The following is a 19,875-nucleotide window of genomic DNA, read 5'->3' on the forward strand; positions in this document are numbered from 1 at the left end:
ATACTAAAGATAACGTGTGCTCACCCCGTTGTAGCCTGGCACAGAGCAGTCAGGCTTATCTCCAAAGGTAATGTCTAAAGCGTTTGCGCAACACACTCACACCAGTGATACAATAAATACACCACAAAAGAAAGACCCCACACAGATGTATATAAAAAAGAATTATTATATTATAAATCCATACTTCGTAGACCAAACATGTCCTAAATCAGTAGTTACTTTGCCAAATAGGTAACTGTCTAGCAGTACAAGGTGTGCAGAGGAAACACATCATGAACCTTATTATGATGCCTGCCATGTAACCATGTGAAGCAGCTATTAGGTTAGTGGGGGAACAATTAGTATCCAAACATCACTCCGGTACATAATCCCCCAAACTTCACCGTAAACCCATCGGGCCCGCTGCACTTCTATTTGCAGGGTCATGATAAGCTTCTGAGATTAGTTAGCATGCAAGTATCAGGCATGAAATGGGAGCCCAAGACCATAACCATGGTGCGTTGAATGCAGATTATCCTGTATAATGCACCTTTCCTTTTCACCAGAGGATAGAAAAAGACTCTTGCTGCCCCTGGGTGCTGTAGGTTAGTGCAGCTGCCCGCAGATGTGCAGGACCACTGCTGTCAGTCCAAATCAGTCTTTGAAGTGCGGGAAGTGGTGGGGGAGGCCAGGCGGTACAGGATTCAGCAGTAATGCCCCCTCAAGTGAGAACTGGGAGAGGGCAGCCATCTAGGGATGCATGGCACAACAGTAGTGCTGCTGAACACGGCCAGGGTAAACTTCCTCTGGCTTATCCTGCCGTCATCTTTGTAACTGCAGGCTCCACCGCACAGGGACCACTGGGTACAGCCCTGCGGTAGTTTGATACAGCACAACACCTTCCAGGCACCGTAGCGATCACTCTTGCCTTAGGCAATGGCGTCTCTGTAGAGATTTCCTCTGACCTCTAGGGGTGGATGGTGGGCCATGTAAGCAGGGTCCGCATTGTCAGTGTAGTACATGCTCTATGTCAGAGAGCCCAGACAAAGCGTCCTCTACACGCAGGATTTGCAGAGAAAAGCAGTTCCCCCACTCTGTGTTAAGGGGACTGACTCAGTGGTCTACAGCCCATTCGGTGGCAGCCCGACCCAGGAGAATACTTGAGGGCACAAGGTGAGCGGACAGGCCAGCACACCAGTGGCCGTCCCTCCTGCAGCCCAGCAGTAAACAGGCAGCAGGCCAACACAGCTTAGGCGGTCAGCAATAATGGGGGTTTCTCCTGGTAGTCCAGCAGTACCTGGGAACCCCCTAGTCAAGGAGCAGCTGGCAGCAGGGCAACAAGCAGAAAATCCAGACAATTCTTTGTGACATCCAGCAGACACCAGGCAGTTGGGCGAACAACAGAAGAGCAGTTCAAAAGAGTCCTTTTGAGCTCAGGAGTCCTTCTGGCAGAGGTCCAGTCCCAGTTCCAAAAGTGCTCTAAAAATCATGGCACAAGAGACCCTGTACTCCAGGTGCCCAGCTTCTAGAAGGTGGGAGAAGGCTTCAGCCAGATCTGACCAGTTCCAAGAATTTTCCCTTCTTCCTTACTCTGGCTCCTGACATCAGTAGGGGGTAAACGAGGCTTTTGTGTGAGGGCAGTCACACCCTATTCGCAAAAAAGATGTGAACAACCTTCCCTCTCACCAGCCCAGGAAGACCATCAGTATGTAGATGAATGCAGTTGTAGCCTGTAGCCCTGTTATACCTACCCCCGATGGATGGCTGTCTGGGACATATGTACAAAGTGGAGCTGTGACCGTGCCCTAGACGTGGATTGTAGCCAGACTGCAAAGCACCAGAGTTATAAACATAGAGAAATGTCCACTTTATAAAAGTGGAATTTCCAAAACACTAATGAAAAATCCACCTACATTAGTAAGCAGGATTTCTCATGACCATTCCAAACATGCACACGCTACTCCCCACAGATGACAAATTACCACTTAGACATACATAAGGGAATTCCGAATGCAACCCTATGAGAGGAGCAGCACTCGCAGTAGTGAAAAACGACATAGGCTATTTGTCATTTCTAGGACATGTAACACATAAGAATATATGTCCTACCTTTTTTATACACAGCACCCTGTCCACGGGGCTATTTAGGGCCTACCTTGAGGGTGACTTAGGTGTAGTACAAAGGGAGTTCAGACCTTGGCAAGTAGTTTGACTTGCCAAGTCAGTGTGGCAGTAAACTGTGCATGCAGGCCCTGCAGTGGCGGGACTGAGACAAGTTTGAAAGGCTACCTTCTGTGGGCAGTTCAATCAGTGCTGTAGGCCCACTAGTAGCATTTAATTTACAGGACCTGTGTATATGGCATACCACTTTCCAAGGGACTTACAGGTAAATCAAATAAGCCAAACAGTTGTAAACCAATTTATGCCAAGTTTTAGGTGAGAGACACATGCACCTAAGCACTGATTAGCAGTGGCAAAGTGCTAGGAGTCCTAAATCCACAAAAAAGAGAAAAACAGGAGGAGAAAGGCAAAAACTTTGGGGATAACCCTGCAGAAAGGGCCACTCCCAACAGGTCCCATTGGCGAAAGCCTTCCAGTGTTGCCACTTGGCCAGCTGCAGTCCCCTCCCACAGTGGTATCTGACCCATAAGTTTCCTTTGCCTTCTTGTGGTTTTCAAAGCGCTTTTCTATATCTGGATATCTACTAATGTGGTGGGTGGGATAGTTTGTGGAATAGTCTTCCCATATAGCAGTTGATGTACGGTTGTCCGACTTCTCAAGCATGTAGGCTAGGCAGCCTTGGTGTCATATAGCCATTTGTTAATGACCATTAACTGGGGTGCTGCATAATATGCCTGCATGTCCTCTGTTTTGATGCCACCATCTTGGTAGATTTAAAACATTTATTGAGTGCTATCCACGGGCAGCCGTGCTTCTATAGGAAACTGCGCAGCATGGAATGAACTTTCAGGAAGAAGGATGCAGGGAGCTTGTAGGGGTAGTTCTGGAAGTGGTATAGGAAGCGTGGGGAGTGAAAATGGCCAAGCACCCCATGAGGATTATTGGGAGTATGGCCATGGTTTAAAGTTTGTCGTTAGTGCATCCAGTAGAGATTGGATCTTCACGCAAGCATTGGCCGTGTCTGTAATGATGTGTACCCTCAAGTATTTAACGTTATGTGAGGCTGATGGGATACCCCTTGTTCATTGCATGTCTGCTACCAGGGAAATTGGGAATATTGCTGATTGGTCTCAGATTATGGTGAGGCCTGACATGCCTTCAAATATCCGAAGGATTTGGAGCACTCTCTGGCCGGAGGTGTCAGGATCATTAAGAAAGATAAGCATGTCGTCTGGTAACAAGGCAGTTCTGTCTGAGAGTCTCAGTCCCCATGCAAAGCTTGTCATTTGGGCATCGATTCAAGCCAGAGGGCTATAGCAATAACGAGTACCAGTTTTTCACATCTTCCACTTCACCCACGCTGATTCCACCAACTTATCAGTGCAGCAGTACCCTTGTAGTGTAAGCAAAAGGACCACCATGAATCCCTGTTAAGCGTTAGCATTGGGGTGAAGCAACCGCTAGCCACCCATTTTTCCATTTCTCAAAAGTGTGGGCCAACTTAGAGCAGAATGGCCGCTTAGATAATCAGTGCATGTGTGCATTATTTGTTTTATAAAGTTCAAAATGAAATAGTTCACCCCATACAGAAACTCGCTCAAATTAGTGTTTCATTCTGCACACCACACAGTGGCAATGCAGAAAGCAACTGGTTTGTTACAGCTGCATTTTCTTAGTTCCCATATTTGTAGGTCTGGCGTTAGCCAAGATCTTTGGATTTTACTAAACTTGTATGGCTAATATACTTAAAAGGGCTTTCAGGCAGTTTTCTTCATCCTTTGGTCTGTTGTTGTGTCATTCCCATTTTGCTTCTGCATAGAACAGTGGGTCAGCCCACTCCAGCCACTGGCTAACTTCACTTTGATTCACTGCATTTTTCTCTTTCGCAGGCAGCACATCTGCATAAAAGGTAGTGGCAGTGTTTTTTTTGTTTTTTACTTTATAATTACTTTAGTGTTGCCTTAGTGTTTAGAGCCTGATGTGATAGCACGGCACATTCTAGCTTCATCAGTTCCTCTCTCCAGCCAATGCAATTGTAAATTCCTTTTGCAGCGGCCTTTGTTTATATGACTGCTACTGTTTCACTGAAAACCTGTATGTGTCCAGTCGAAACTGTCCTTCATAAATCTATCTTCTTTTTAGTACGCATGCAATGAAGTGCGCTTATAACTTCACTTTTGTATGTCATGCTAGGATGACAGTTATACTTGTAAACCAACTTAGAACCTGATTGAGATCTTGGTGGTATTACGACCAATCCACTGCCACGGCAGTCTCTAAAGCACTGTCAAGTCGACTGTATTCCGTCCGCCGTATTTAGGTGTACTGCGGCTAAGCCACAGATCACCACAGTGGAGTGATCTACCTAGCCATCAGGCTTGCAGGTTCCCGCCAACCCTTTTTAGATTTTACAATCCTGCAGACGGTGTACTGGAAGCAGATTGCTGATGGAGGAAGACAGTTGCTGGACCCAATGGAAATTGTACAATGGTAGTGGCTATGGAATAGAGGTAACATACACACACAGATACATACAGTACCTTAGCCATACGTGTCTGCCTGCACAACACACTACATACACACTATTACCATTCCAACTCCACACAACACTTAGATGTTGAAAACACACATTGCCATACATCTAAGACACAACACACACACATTGATGACACTACACCCACACATAACACAATCACAACTGCTGACCGAACTACACACTCACATACACACTCACACACAAGCACAACTACACACGTCATGACAACAATCACCAAACAACACTCACCTGAATGTTGCAGACACTAACACAACACAACCCAAACATACACAACAAACAGCAGACCCATATGCAAGTGGCACACATACAGACACAACCACATCACCAACTATAGCCCCCTCTGCCTCAACCAGCCAATAGAATAGCACACACACATACATGTGCTGACTCACATACACAACTAGAAGCACAACATCACATGTCTATCTTGCAATGTGCACAGATAGACATAGTTGACGGGTGTGAATGTAATGTCACTCTGGAGCCATCATTCATTGGGCAACGAAGACTGACTCCAAAATGACAGTTGTGTATGTGTCATGTACCAGTGTGTCCCCATGCATGTCCCACACAAATGTGCTCCTGACATAGCACAGCACAGTAATTAAAATAAATTACTGACATGCATATGACTACAGTTGTCCTGAGCTGATATGCGATGACCACACAAAGTACACAGGCAATGTGAGTTCCCTACCTTTAAGTCTGGCGACCTGGGAGGGCCATGTGTTGTCTGTGGTCCAGTGGCAGCATCGACAGCAGTTGATGTCCAAAACCGAAGTGGAAATGTGGAAAAAGGTAGATTTTGTGCCCCTTCCCTCCAATCCTCCAAATCACACATTGGAGGTCGCACCGCCACACTTGGCTTGGCGGTAGGGCACATCCAAATCTGCTTGGTGGTAAAGGTGGCTGTAGTCTCGCTGTCATCCCCTATTCTCAATTCTTCCATTGCAATGGCTGGAGATTCTTGGGGGGGGAGGGGGAGGGTGGACCTATGGTCACACCAAAATCTAAATCGGTCTGCCAAGGTGGTGGATGGGATTTCCGACAGAAAACCAGCAGTTGGACCATTACCACCAAATTCTAAATCAGGCACTTAGGGCCAGATGTAGTTACAAAACAATTTGCGACTTGCAAATTGCGAGTCCTTCCGACTCGCAAACTGGTATGCCGAAAGGTGTCTCAGACACCTTCTGTGACTAGCTATGGGGTCGCAAAGACCCACCTCATGAATATTTATGAGGTGGGTCGCAGTTTGCGACCCCATAGCGAGTCTGAGCACTCACGGGGATGGTGGCCTGCTGGAGACAGCAGACCACCATGTCTGTGACTGCTTTTAAATAAAGCAGGTTTTTTTTCTCTTTGCAGCCCGTTTTCCTTAAAGGAGTTGCAAAAAGAAAAAATACCGAGACCTTTTTGCTTCGTTTTTTTCAGAGTAGGCAGTGGTCCATAGGACCACTGCCTGCTCTGAAAAAATATTTTTGTGAGCATTCACAAAGGGGAAGGGGTCCCATGAGGACCCCTTCCCTTTTGCGAATGAGTTACCATCCACTTCAAGTGGATGGTAACTGCAAGTTGGTTTGCGACCGCTTTCACGGTCACAAAGCAACTCTACATCGTGATGCGGTCGCAAATAGGAAGGGAACACCCCTTCCTATTTGCGAGTCGGAATCACTTTTTGCGAGTCAGTACCGACTCGCAAAATGTGATTCTGCATCTCGTTCAGCCTTTTGCGCCTTGCAAACTGCGTTTTTAGCAGTTTGTGAGGCGCAAAAGGCTTCCTACATCTGGCCCTTAGTCTCTATGTCCTGCTTGTCCGACTTTCTAATGTGCTTTCTTTTTTCTGATAAACAACATTTATTGATTTTTCCATAAACAGATACATTGAAGGCATTGTAAAATGGAGCGGATAAATGATAAAAGAAACATTTTGTCCGAACAACTCACAATATTTGTCACAACTGGCATCTTACAGTCAAACATCCAGTCCACAGTATTCCCAACATGTGCCCCAAATTTCTATGAACTTCTTAGGGCACCCCCGGGCTGTATATATTGGTTCTTCTTGTTTGCCGCACCAGTCCATCCTAGCATACCATTGTGCATCCGCAGTGAAACTGGGATCCTCCATGTCCTGGTGATGTCTCTCTTGGCCTCCAGAGTTCTAGTGTGCATGTTTATACAGACATGTACATGTTATGGTTACTAATTGAAGGTGTAGCTGTCTGTCTATCTATCTATCTATCTATCTATCTATCTATCTATCTATCTATCTATCTATCTATCTATCTATCTATCTATCTGTCTATCTATCCTTCTATCTGTCTGTCTGTCTGTCTTTTTATGAGTCTTGGGATTTAGTACATGTCTGCGAGGGTCATGTTTATACAGACATGTACATGTTATGTTACTAATTGAAGGTGTGCCATTTAATACAATCTCCTAGCTGTCTGTCTGTCTGTCTGTCTATCTGTCTGTCTGTCTGTCTATCTATCTATCTATCTATCTATCTATCTATCTATCTATCTATCTATCTATCTATCCATCTATCTGTCTATCCATCCTTCTATATATCTGTCTGTCTGTCTTTTTACGAGTCTTGGGATTTAGTACATGTCTGCGAGGGTCCAATTCCTAATCCACGTGTGCAGGGGCTGAGTTCAGAGCACCGTCACTAAGTCCCACTAATTGGTATTAGTATGGGTAGATCATTTCTAGGGTACTAACAACGTTCTGGGACACCCTGGTAATCCAAACCCAGTTTCATTATTAGAATAACACACTCCAGCACAACACAAAGAATAACACAGACTGCTTCAAACTGTTTACTTTAAAAGTTTTATTCTGTTACTTAGTATATAAGTCATAACAACCGGCATATGGATACAAGAACAACTAAGCATTGCTAGCAGTGAGAATTATATCAACAGTTCTAACATATCTTTAGAATGTTCCTAGCATCCTAGAGCCATTATGCTACTTCTGTGCATTACACTATGAGACCATAACATAGCTAGTTTGCATCTAAGAGTTTCTTAAGGGTTTTCACACTGCATACCCGTTCTCAGAAAGCAGCTTTGTTTATCAGACTTCAGCTGGGAGAAAATGTGCTTTTCAAGGATGAAGCATGTAGGAGGCTGGCCTGGATTGTAGTGGGTACCAATGGTACTTACACCTTATACCAGGTCCAGTTATCCCTTAATAGTGAAATGTAGTCAGTGTCTAGAAGCCAGGCTGTCTAGGGGTAGCTGTAGCTGAGCAGCCAAGACTTATCTAGGAGTCCAACGAAGGACAATAAGGCTAAGATACTACTCAGACCGAATTCTAAATGCTCAATCTACAACCAAGGAATTTTATAAAATTCTCAATGAATTTCGAAAACCCACATGCATGGAAGGAAGTCATCCCACCACTCAAGATTTCACAAACAAATTGGCAACTCACTACACAACCAAGGCAGACACATTGGACTCCTATTTAAAACAGAAGAAAACCATCAGCACCAACCCCTTTACTAAAATACCCTTTAAGAATAAACCATCCCAACCTCTACAGTCTTTCAAACAAATATCCCAGGATGAATTTATGGATTTGGTCAAAGCAAGCAGACCTTCTGGTTGCCCTTCTGACCCTTGCCCACCACAAATCTTCAAGAACATCCTGCTATCTACTTCTGCTGCCACACCTGTAAGAAGAATCATCAACAACTCTTTAACTTCAGGAACTTTTCCTACAGACCTGAAAAAGGCATACATACGACCATTATTAAAGAAAACAAACCTAGATCCGCAAGACCCCAACAACTACAGACCTATCACAAATGGACCTTTCCTGGGCAAATTGATAGAAAGAGCAGCATTCGCCCCGATGTCACAATTCATTGAAGACAATTCTATACTTTCAGACTTCCAAACTGGATTCCGCCCAGGAAGAAGCACTGAATCGGCACTCATGGCAATCTGGGGCGATCTTAAAAACACAGTCGACCGAAATGGAGTTGCTGCACTACTTCTCTTGGACCTCTCAGCTGCCTTTGATACGGTTGACCATGACACCCTAACTCAAAGACTCCACAAAGCCGGCATACAAGGGATTGCTCTCGACTGGATTACTTCCTATCTCCAAAAAAGAGCGAATATCATCCACTCGCCCCCCTTCTCGTCCGAACCCTACCTCACAAAAACAGGGGTCCCCCAAGGGTCAATCATCTCACCTTTGCTTTTTAACATCTACATGATATCTTTACCAGAACTGATCAATGATTTCCATCTCACATGCTACAACTATGCAGATGACACACAAATACTATTTCAATTAGAAGACCCCAAAAACATTGAAAACTCACAAATCTTCAGTTGCCTCAGAGCCGTTGATCAGTGGATGACCTGGAGCCATCTCAAACTAAATACCTCCAAAACAGAAATACTCATATGTGGTGACTGGAAAAATTATGACCCTCTGTGCATCTGGCCTGAAGATCTCGGACCACCTCCTCAATTATCCAAGGAAGTGAAAAACCTAGGAATCACCATGGATTCCAAGCTAACTATGAATGCCCAAGTAGACAAATAGGACGCACAAGCTTCATCACCTTAAAGACTTTACGACGCATCTTCCCCCACCTCGGATTTCCACACAAGGTGCAAGCTACTATCTCACTTGTATTATCTAAACTGGATTATGCCAATAGCCTCTACCATGGATCATCTCTATCTGTTATGAAAAAACTACAACGTATCCAGAATTCCGCAGCCAGGCTACTACTACATATAAAGCCGCAAGCCCACATCTCCCCTGCTTTGAGAGCACTACACTGGTTACCCGTTGCCAGAAGATGCACTTTCAAACTGCTTTGTATCACCCACAAAGCTATACATGGAACAGGACCGCTTTTTATCAGAAAGAAAATTACCAAATACATCCAACAAAGAACCCTCCGCTCAAGACTGGCACCCCGCCTTAGAACACCACCATACAAGAAAAAGACTGTAGGTGGTACATCCTTCTCCGTCCAAGCAGCCAAACTATGGAATTCCTTACCCCCCAACTATAAGAGCCACAGATAACTTTCTCGTTTTCAGAAAACTACTCAAGAGTTGGCTCTTTCCTTCATAACCACCTTTTTCAAACAACTATGAACTGCATATGCCTATGTGGATAAATATTTTTTCAGATTATATGTATATTTCTATTTATTTATAGTTTCTTTGGAAAATATGTATTGCTACTGTCATAACAATAAAATACACACACACTCTTTTTAAACCTGTCTGACTAAGTATTTTTTACCCATGATTCTAATTATGTATTGTATGTGCATATGTGTGTGAATTCATGTGTGTGTGTATAAATATATATATATATATATGTATGTATGTGTATATATTGTTTCTGTGCTTGGCATGTTTGTGGATCATTGCATGGCTCCTGGTTTTTGGGTTGTTATACTAGATATCTATGAATTTCTGCTCTCATTTTTCATCACTCTTATGTCATGTCTCTATCAAACTATCCTCTATTCTCACTCTGACTCATCCCAAATCCCTTCGACCACTTTCATCTCCTAAATATCTCTGCCTTAGCTCTTCCCTCCACCTCCACATCTAACTCACCAAACCTCACTCTACCTCTGTGACCTCCCACACAACCCTACTAAATTCTCCTGCATTCATCTCACCCTGCTACTATGCTCTCCCTAACCCTTCCACATACTCTTCCCCCCTCCGCCCCCCTTTATTCATCCCAAACCTTTGGATTGAGTAAAGGAAGGATATACTCCCAATTAACACTTCTGGATTTCTTTCCTCCTCCACCCCTCCATTACTCCAGTCAATCTAACTAACAAACTTTCATATCCGCGGCTCAAATTAACTCATAATAATACTAAAACTGTACTAATTATTAAATGATACTAATCCATCACTAATTCTTGTTGGGTTCCGGAGTAGTGTGCTACTCATCGAAAAGCGCTTCGACGCCTCGTCAGGGGTAGTAAGCGCTATATAAATACGATTACAATACAATACAATACAACCTTGGCCAGTTAAGTCTTTATTGTCTAAGTGGTGATAAGTTGAGAGTAAATCTGCTATAGAGTGTGGTTACTCCCTTTATCATCCACTGTATGGTCCCTTCCCTGTAGGGAGGTGAACCGCCCTGTTTGGAGATTTTTAGCTAGAGAACAGTGCAAGTGCATATTCTGAGATTCCCAATTTGTAAGGTTATTAAAAAGTTTTAAAGTGGGGTGGTGTGACTGTCCCTGGGATCCTATGTCAAGACAGGGCTGCTGTCTTAAGTATTGCAATGCTAGACAGGGATGCTGTCTCAGCAAGGCTAAAGCAGGGCAAAATGTTTGTCCCCATGGCTCTAAGAGAGGACAGGGTTCCTCTCCCTCTTGGGTTGGAGCAGAACAGGGATGCTGTCCTAAAGGCTCCACATAAGGACAGGGCTGCTGCCCTATGTTTTCAGAGGTAGTGCAGGGGTGCTGTACTAACGTTTCTCTGGGAGGGCTGCTCCAAATTTACCAAAACAGTGCAGTTATACTTGTCTGTTTTAGTGTTTTCACAGAGAGGGACTTTTACCTCTGGGAGTATAGCTGTGGTAGCTGTGGCCTCCCTTGGTACAGATTCCACCCTGGGAGAGGTATCTCCCACCACAGGAATGGTATTCTTAGTGGTAGGGTGGAGAAGGGATACTTTGATACCCTTTTTACCTGTGGGGCGAAGAGGATCCTGAGGCTTTAGGGGTCCGTCTCTTCTTTGCTTTTTCATTTCACTTTAAATGAGAGGAAGCAATTCCTCAGGGACACCCAGCATGGATGCATGGGCCCTAAACTCTACCTCAGCCCAACCTGAGGCCTCTAGGTTATTACCTAAGAGACAGTGTACGGGCAAGCTAGGTGACACCACCACTTGCATATGGCTAGTAACTCCACCCCAACTAAATTGCACTACAGCTAAGGGGAGAGACTGAGTGGAGTTGTTGACATCAGTAACCTGGTACTTCTGTCCAAGAAGGTGTTGTGCAGGTGACACCAAGCTTTCAGTCACCAGAGTGATACTGGCACCTGTGTCCCTGTAGGTCTGGGCTTCAACACCATTAATTTCAATTGACTGTTTGTACTTATCCATGTTAAGGGACCAAGCAGCCAAGGTGGAAAGGTCAGTGCCACCAGGTGAGACAGAAACTGTCTTGGGGGTTTCTACACCTATCCCAGTTTCTATGATAGACCCAAAGGTGAACCCAACCACACCTTTTTTTTTACTATTGCCAGTAGTCACACCACTATTACTACTACTACTAGGGGCACTAGAAGTTGAAGTGGATGTAGTAGTGGTGGTAGGCTCAGGGGTTTTACCTGGACAGGACTTATCCCCTGGCCTATGGCCTTTACCTCTGCACAGATAGCACCAAGGCTTTTTATTGTGTGTAGAAGAGGAGGAAGGAGAAGTTTTATCCCCACCCTCAGAAGAGTGTTGTGAACCTGAAGAGGAATCTTTATGTTTATGTTTGTCCCCATGCTTGTCCTGAGAATTTTCATCATCTTTCTTCTTTTCTTTGTCACCCCCTGTATGAGTGTTTCTGCTCACCCTTGTTCTGACCCGTTTATCTGCCTTCTTTCCCTATTCTTGGGGAGAGGTCAGTTCTGATACTACCAAGTATTGGTGTAACAAATAAGACACATAGGGGGTGATTCTCACCCTGGCGGGCGGCAGAGGCCGCCCGCCAGAGTACCCCCCTCCAAAATACCGCTCCGCGGTCGCAATACCGCTGAGGGTATTTTGGGTTTTGCACTGGGCTGGCGGGCGACCGCCAAAAGGCCGCCCGCCAGCCCAGTGCAAAACGGCCTTCCCACTAGGACGCCGGCTCAGAATTGAGCCGGCGGAGTGGGAAGGTGCTACGGGTGCAGTGGCACCCGTCGCGTATTTCAGTGTCTGCATAGCAGACACTGAAATACAAAGTGGGGCCCTCTTACGGGGGCCCCGCGGCACCCCCTACCGCCATCCTGTTCCTGGCGGGAGACCCGCCAGGAACAGGATGGCGGTAGGGGGTGTCAGAATCCCCATGGCGGCGGAGCGCGCTCCGCCGCCATGGAGGATTCACAAGGGCAGCGGAAAACCGGTGGGAGACCGCCGGTTTTCCGCATCTGACCGCAGCCGAACCGCCGCGGTCAGAATGCCCTGCGGGGCACCGCCGGCCTGTCGGCGGTGCTCCCGCCGACCCTGGCCCCGGCGGTCTCTGACCGCCGGGGTCAGAATGACCCCCATAATTGTTAAGAGTATGCTCTCTCAAAATCAGATTATAAAGACACTCATAATCAGACACTTTGCTGCCATGTAACCAACCTTCCACAGCCTTCACTGAACAGTCCACAAAGTCTATCCAATCTTGTGAATACTCTTTTCTGGTCTCTCTGAACCTAATTCTGTATTGTTCAGTGGTTAGGCCAAATCCATCCAAAAGTGCTGTCTTCAAAACATTGTAATTATCTGAAACTTCCTCCCTGACAGTGAGAAGTTTATCTCTCCCTTTACCAGAAAAGGACAACCACAGAATAGCAGCCCACTACATCTGAGGGACCCTCTGTACTTTACAGGCCCTCTCAAGTGCAGCAAACCACTTGTAGATGTCATCGCCCTCCTTGTAAGGGGGAACTATTTTGTGAAAGTTCCTGGAATCTAAGGTATTCTCCCTAACACCATAACTCCTGAAACAGCTGCTGCTGCCACTACGGGGAACTTACCCCAACCCCTGCTTTTCTCCCTCCACAACTAAGGCCTCCCTATCTAGGGCCAGCTGTTGCTGCTGCAGACTCAACCTGGCCTCCTCCAACCCCAGCATTCTGAGCTCCCTGTCTATGGAGTCATCACCTGGGGTGGATCGGTGGGACCTCTCAGAAACTGAGGTGGCATGAGAATTGGCAGAGGCAGATCTTTCCCTAGTCTTACTAACTCTAGTGACCTGACCTCTAGGTGTGAAGGGAGCACTGCTTGTGTGTGAACCCCTCCCACTGCCAGCTACACTAGGTGGTTTGCTAGAGGGATGATTTTGTGAAGAGCCCTCCCCTGAAGCTTCAGGCTGATCCCCTGAGTCTATAGAGTTAGAATCTCCCTCCCTCTCCGCCTCCTGGCTACCAGACTGCTCCTGGTCATCCTGGAGAAGGAGACGTAAAAGGAAATTCTTGTTAGGGTTCTTCCCTACCTCTAAGCTTCTCTGAGCAAAGCCCTCTTAGTACTTTGAAAGTCATGTTCTCATAAGGAGTTCCCATGACTCCTGGGGTGGCCTCAGAGGAAGACATAGTGCAGAGTGAAAGGAAAGTAAAATACCTTATCTAGGAGAACATGCAAAGCTCATGCAATACCACTGTAGTCACACAGTACTCACACACATGAAAGAAAATACTCAGTGCTACAAAAATAAAGGTACTTTATTTTTAGTGATACAATGCCAACAATAGCTTAGAGGCTATACTCCCTTAGGAGGTAAGTAATATATACAGTATATACACTAGAATGCAGAAATAGCTGTAAAAACAGTTAGAAAACAGTGAAAACCACAATAGGTTGCAATGGGCCTAGGGGAACACAAACCATATACTAAAATAGTGGAATGCGAAAATCAGTTTCCCACCTAAGCAAGTGTAGTGTGTAGAGGGGCGCTGGGAGTGTAAGAAAACAGCAAAAGTAAGAAATAGAACCCAACCTAGAGCCCAGGAAAACAGGAGTAAATCATAGTAAGTTTCCTAGAACACACATAAGTCGTGATAGAAGATAATGCAAGAACCAGAAGAGACTGCAAGACACCAACAATGGACTCCTGGACCTGAAGACCTGTGGAAGAAGGGGACCAAGTCCAAGAAGCACTGAAGAGTCCAGGGAGAACAGGAGCCCCTGCTAACCCGGATGAAGGTGCAAAAGAAAAACAACCAGTGGAGAAAAACAGTCAGTACTGCACCCAAGAAGACGGATGCGGGTTTCTGGTTGGTGCAGATGATGTCCCACGCCGGATGGATGATTGCAGTCTGGTTTGTGTCGCTGATTTCCGCCAACAAGCCTTGACACACGCAAAGCTCACGGTTAGCGGAAAATGGCACTGCCCAGGTCCAGGAGGGTCCTGGTGGCCTCTACCCAGGAGGGGGAGACAGAAGGAGCTCTCAGCACCTCAGAGAGCCCTCAGAAGATCAGGCAGCATGCACAGGAATCTCAGAGCACGGGGACAAATAAGGTGCACATGGAGGCCCATGCAGCATGACACAAAGGGATCCCACGCCGCCGGAGAACCACTCAGGAAGATGTGCATCACAGAATGGAGTGCTGGGGGCCTAAGCTGTGCTGAGCACAAAGAACTTCATGGAAGGTCACACACAAGCCTTGGCAACTGCAAATCACAAGGTGCATGGGGATACTGTCTTGCGTGGGGAGGAAAGCTCTTACCTCCACCAAAGTTGGACAGCTGGACTTTGGGACTGTCGGGGGTCACTTTATTCCATCACCTGTGTTGCTGGATCCACTCTTGTCATCAGGAGAGGGGACCCACGGCCCTGGTCAGCGCTCCAGAGGGGTGCTTGCTGTAGCAGGAAAGTGACTCCTTCACTTAAAGGGAGATTCCTTCGCTTCTTCTGGTGCAGGCTGAAGACAGGCAGTCCTCGGAGGATGCACGATCTAGAAACAGTTGCAGTTGCTGGCAGGAGCTGAAGATACATTGTTGCAGAAGTCATCTTTGCTTGTTTGTTGCAGTTTGTAGAGTTCCTGAAGGGTCCAGATGCAGTTCCGTCGGTAGAAGATGAAGTAAAGGATGCAGAGGATTCTTGCTGGAGTCTTGCAATCCAAATCTGAGGAAGCACCCAGGAGAGAGACCATAAATAGCCCTGAAAGGGGGATTGGCTAGCTACACAGGTAAGCACCTATCAGGGGAGGGCTCTGACGTCACCTGCTGGCACTGGCCACTTGGATGCTCCCAGAGTACCTCACCACCTTGGAATCCAAGCCCTCTCTCTGGCATAGGTTTTCCTGATCTCCTCAGGTTCTGTGGAGGAAAGGGTTACTTTCCATCTCCTCAGGGTGCTTATCTGATAAAGACTAACATCCAGTCCTCCTCTGCCAATATTATATCATAGGTATGCGACCAGAAGACTTTTTTCATTGTGCAGGGGATGTCTCATATGTGTATTTCTTCATTATAAACTTCATCAGTAGGGCTTATCTGTCTGTCCAGGATTTCAAGCTGTATGAATTCTTCAGTCTGATTCGCCACCAGAAGCTCTTGTAGGGTTTGATGTAATATTGTTACTTCTGCTGCACTAACAGTGTGCATGCCCAAGACCTGTTGCAGAAGTGTTAGTCAGGACCCTTTTCTTCTTTTTTTACACTGACCTCAGTACTTCATTCTGATTCTCCCTTCTGTTTTGTATAGTCGTTTCTGATTGGTTTGACCCTCTCTGTCCTCCTTTCATCAAAATCATGGAAGGAGCAGGAAAAACAGCTATCTGAATATTGATACCGATCTGGCTTCTTAATTATGTCCCACTCCCTCAAGTTATAACCCTCCCTTTTGCTTTTTCTTTGCTTCATGTGCGGGTTTGTCTTTATCGGTGCCCTCAATTTTGTTCTTGCTTTTATTATGTGGTTTGAGCATCTGTGTCCCTAACACTGCCCATGGAGGTGTGGGTTCCAGCTTTGATTTTAGGTAGCTCCCATTCCTGATCCTGTATCAGAACAGGTGCCAGTCTCTGACAAATAGCCAGTATTGATTGAGAGAGAGAGCATTTTATGTTGACCTTTTATTCTTGCTATATTGTTATATCAAAACTCATGCAGCCTGCACTCTGTTTCTGTGTGTCATGAAAGCTGTCACTGTTGCTACATGTGCTGAGCATAGGTGAATCACTGAAGCTTCCACTTCTCCTACCTATGTGCTCAAATGTTCCAAAGCACTTTCAAGCAAAGGTTGTGCATTTGCCCCAGATACACCTTGGAAGAGGTACTTCCTTGCAAAGTTAACATTTGAATTTTCTATGAGTGAGAGTCCACAGAATTGTGTGTGAATGATATGGTGATTTAGTAAGTTTGACAATTGTGGTGCCATATGCACCCTTTCTCCCTATTGGTCCTAAATCATTTTGTCCGGGTGAGATACGTATCAACTTCTCTTATAAAATTTTGGCTTGTTTTATAGGCTTGCTCAGAAGGTGTGTAATTTACAAAGTTCACCAGCCACTACTGGCTTTAAACAAAGACTCTTCGACCCCAAAAGAGAGCCCATGTCATTGGCATCTATACAAGGAAATTGCACTTCCTTCTGCATGGATCTAAAGTATTGTATTACAGCCAAGTTCTGAATCAACTTGTAGCCTAGAGATCAATTTCTTATAGCAGGTGAGGTACGGGTAATTACAATAGTCTGATCTCAACATTAATGGGGCTTGGAAGATAAGTTTGTGTTTGAGCCAAAAGGCAGCAGAGAGTATATTTTAGGAAAAAGAAGCAGGGGATGTAACCTGATTGACATGCAGATTGAACATGAGGGAATTGTCTAAATAGACCCAAGAATATTGACCCAGCTTATTTGGCCTCCAGCTGTGTGACCGTACTTCAATTTTTAGACAGCAGAAGATGAGAACTTGTACCTTGTCACTATTTAATTTAAGACATTGTGTCCATCCAAGATGATACATCAGAACCAGATTTTTTATCAGTTCAGGCGTCTGTCTGGGACATTCACAAACCTAACTTACTCTTGCAAGTAATTTGCATGTGTAATTTACTCCTGCACTTTTGAGTAACTTATGAGTAACTTTTGAGAATGGTGGCATGGCCTCATATTATAACATCGTAGGAAGTAATGTTAAATTAAAATATTTACAATAGTCAAATATATATATATGTGTATAATTTAGTATTACAAAAATATATCTCTTATTTAATTATAATATATTTTAACAACCTTTTTTTCAATGTGTAACTTAATGTAACATAATTTTTCTTAAAATATAATTACATTACTTGAATTCTATACATCACTTTTAATAATTATTAATGCATAATATTTTTTTACTTTAGATGGGACTATATTTTTAGATTAATCTTACGAAAAAAAGAATTATTTAACGTTTACATTGTTTAAAATTTTCATTGAAAAGTAAGAAAGTAAGTTAATAGTGCAATAGCACTTTTCATTTTGTTCGACATTTAAAATGAATACATAAAATTAATTTCCAATAGTATTTACACATATTTTTGCCTATTTATTATAAAGTTTAATAAACATTTTTGATTTTTACGTAAGCTTTACCGAAGTGAGATCTCCACCCTGACTGAGGTACTGAGTGTCAAGTCAATGCAGATCAAAACGGAGTGCTCTGTTGACTGAATAAATTGTGACAGCAGCATATTTTTTGTGAACAAGCCTGTTTTTTTGGAAGACGGGTCTGGCTCCGGTATAAAAGCCTGACAGACAAAGGGCCTCCTAACTTAATACTTTGATCTTAACCATGACCTCAATTCACCCAAATGCCAGGGGTAGCGAAATTGACATCACACGCCCTTTGACTTCCACTTCCACTCACACACACATACTTACACATACAAAGAAACTTACACACACTCTTGCATAACCACACTCAACCATAAGAATGCTCACAACATACATTTAAAAGCATTTTTTCTTACCTCAGCTGCTATGGAATGGTTTATTCCAGTTAATTATACTCCATTTTTGTTACACTAATGGTGAATAATCTATTATTCACCATTGGTGTAATAAACCCTTGACAGAAAACAAAGGGAGTGGAGCTCCAACTGACGTCCATAAGGACGTGCTGCCCCTGTGCTCCTGGCACTGAATTTGCCACCTCTGGGGTCGCAAAGGCAGTGCCAGGGGTAGCAAAGTGCAAGACCCTAAGGGCCAGATGTAGCAAAGGGTTTTTCCCATTCTGTGTCAATGGGAAAATGTGTTCGTACATATGGCCCCAAGTGACGTCCACGGATCTTAAACCAGAAATACAAAACTTAATTTACGCCAAATCTTCAGAATATTGTTTGAGGTTAAATACCAGTATTAACGACAAAGAATATCTCACAGAAACAGGAAATCAGAACGAAATCTCTCCAGATAATTGTAACCGTTGCCTACATTTTCCTATATTTATTTGAATAGAAAACGTTCACTTCCAGCTGTCACCTTTCTGTAAATACTTTTCCGTCCTCTAGAACAGTGTATGGAAGTTGGTCAAGTGAAGTGAAGCTGTTAATACTTTTCTGCAGCAGTAACCGGACACCAGGGAGGGTGGGACAAACACAACATGGAGGAATGGAGATCTCCAAAGCTGCATTTTCTAAGACGTGCCCTTTGGGTTGCTTAGTCTGCCTTAATATTTTAAGAGGCAATTATGGCCTGAAACCAAAAATGAAAAACGTAATTTGGGCCAAAGTGGCAGAGTGCTGTTTAGGGATACACAGACGTATTCAATATAAAGAATATCCCAGAAACAGGAACATTTATTAATTGGAGCATCTGTCTACACTTCCATACATACAAGTCTTTCCAGTTCACGCCTGGAGGCGGAGGTTCTGTCGGCGGCCACCAGAGGGCGCTCCTCGCCTGCTCATGAAATCCTCTGAGCCCATTGTGCGAGAAGCGTTTCCTTTTCCTGGTCACGGGCGGCATAGACAGCACTGGTCAGATGCTGACATCACTTCCGGCCTCTCGCGTGTCCCCCTTGCGGCAGAGGAGGGAGGACCCGCTGTCTGTCTGTGCAGACCCTCACAGACCCCATCTCTGCAGCTGCCCCCCATCAGCCCCGGGGGGAGGAGGGAGCCTGGAAATGTCTGCACCGGTTTCTGCTCAGGTAAGAGATTGTCAGCACCTTCTGCCGTGTTTGTAGAAATAGACTGAATAATCCTGGAGCTTCCCTGCCAAGTCCTCATTGTGTGACGTTTCCGTGTTTTCATTGTCATTGTGTGTGACATTTCACTGACTTAGATGTGACACTTGATCACGAGTGGTGCAGGTGTGTCCTGTGCCCGTACCTCTGCTGTTTCCACTGGAGTGAGCTGTGCCCCCCCCCCCCCCAGGGATGGCCCCTCCCTAACACCCACATTCATTCTCCAGTACCCAGTGACTCCTCTCCTCTCGGGCCTGCATTGTACTGCTCCACCCTGAGACTGGCCGAGAGCTCTCCTGGCCTGAACTGACGCTTCTTTTCCATGTCCAGTCTGTGA

The 19,875-nt window shown here is 45.0% G+C and overlaps 1 pseudogene; it reads left to right on the forward strand.

Annotated features, from left to right (window-relative positions):
* LOC138286976 (zinc finger protein 208-like) overlaps nucleotides 1-19,875 on the forward strand; it is a 475,759-nt pseudogene that overhangs the window by 439,495 nt on the left and 16,389 nt on the right.

The sequence above is a fragment of the Pleurodeles waltl genome, chromosome 4_1 (assembly GCF_031143425.1).
Source record: "Pleurodeles waltl isolate 20211129_DDA chromosome 4_1, aPleWal1.hap1.20221129, whole genome shotgun sequence".
Lineage (NCBI taxonomy): Eukaryota > Metazoa > Chordata > Amphibia > Caudata > Salamandridae > Pleurodeles > Pleurodeles waltl.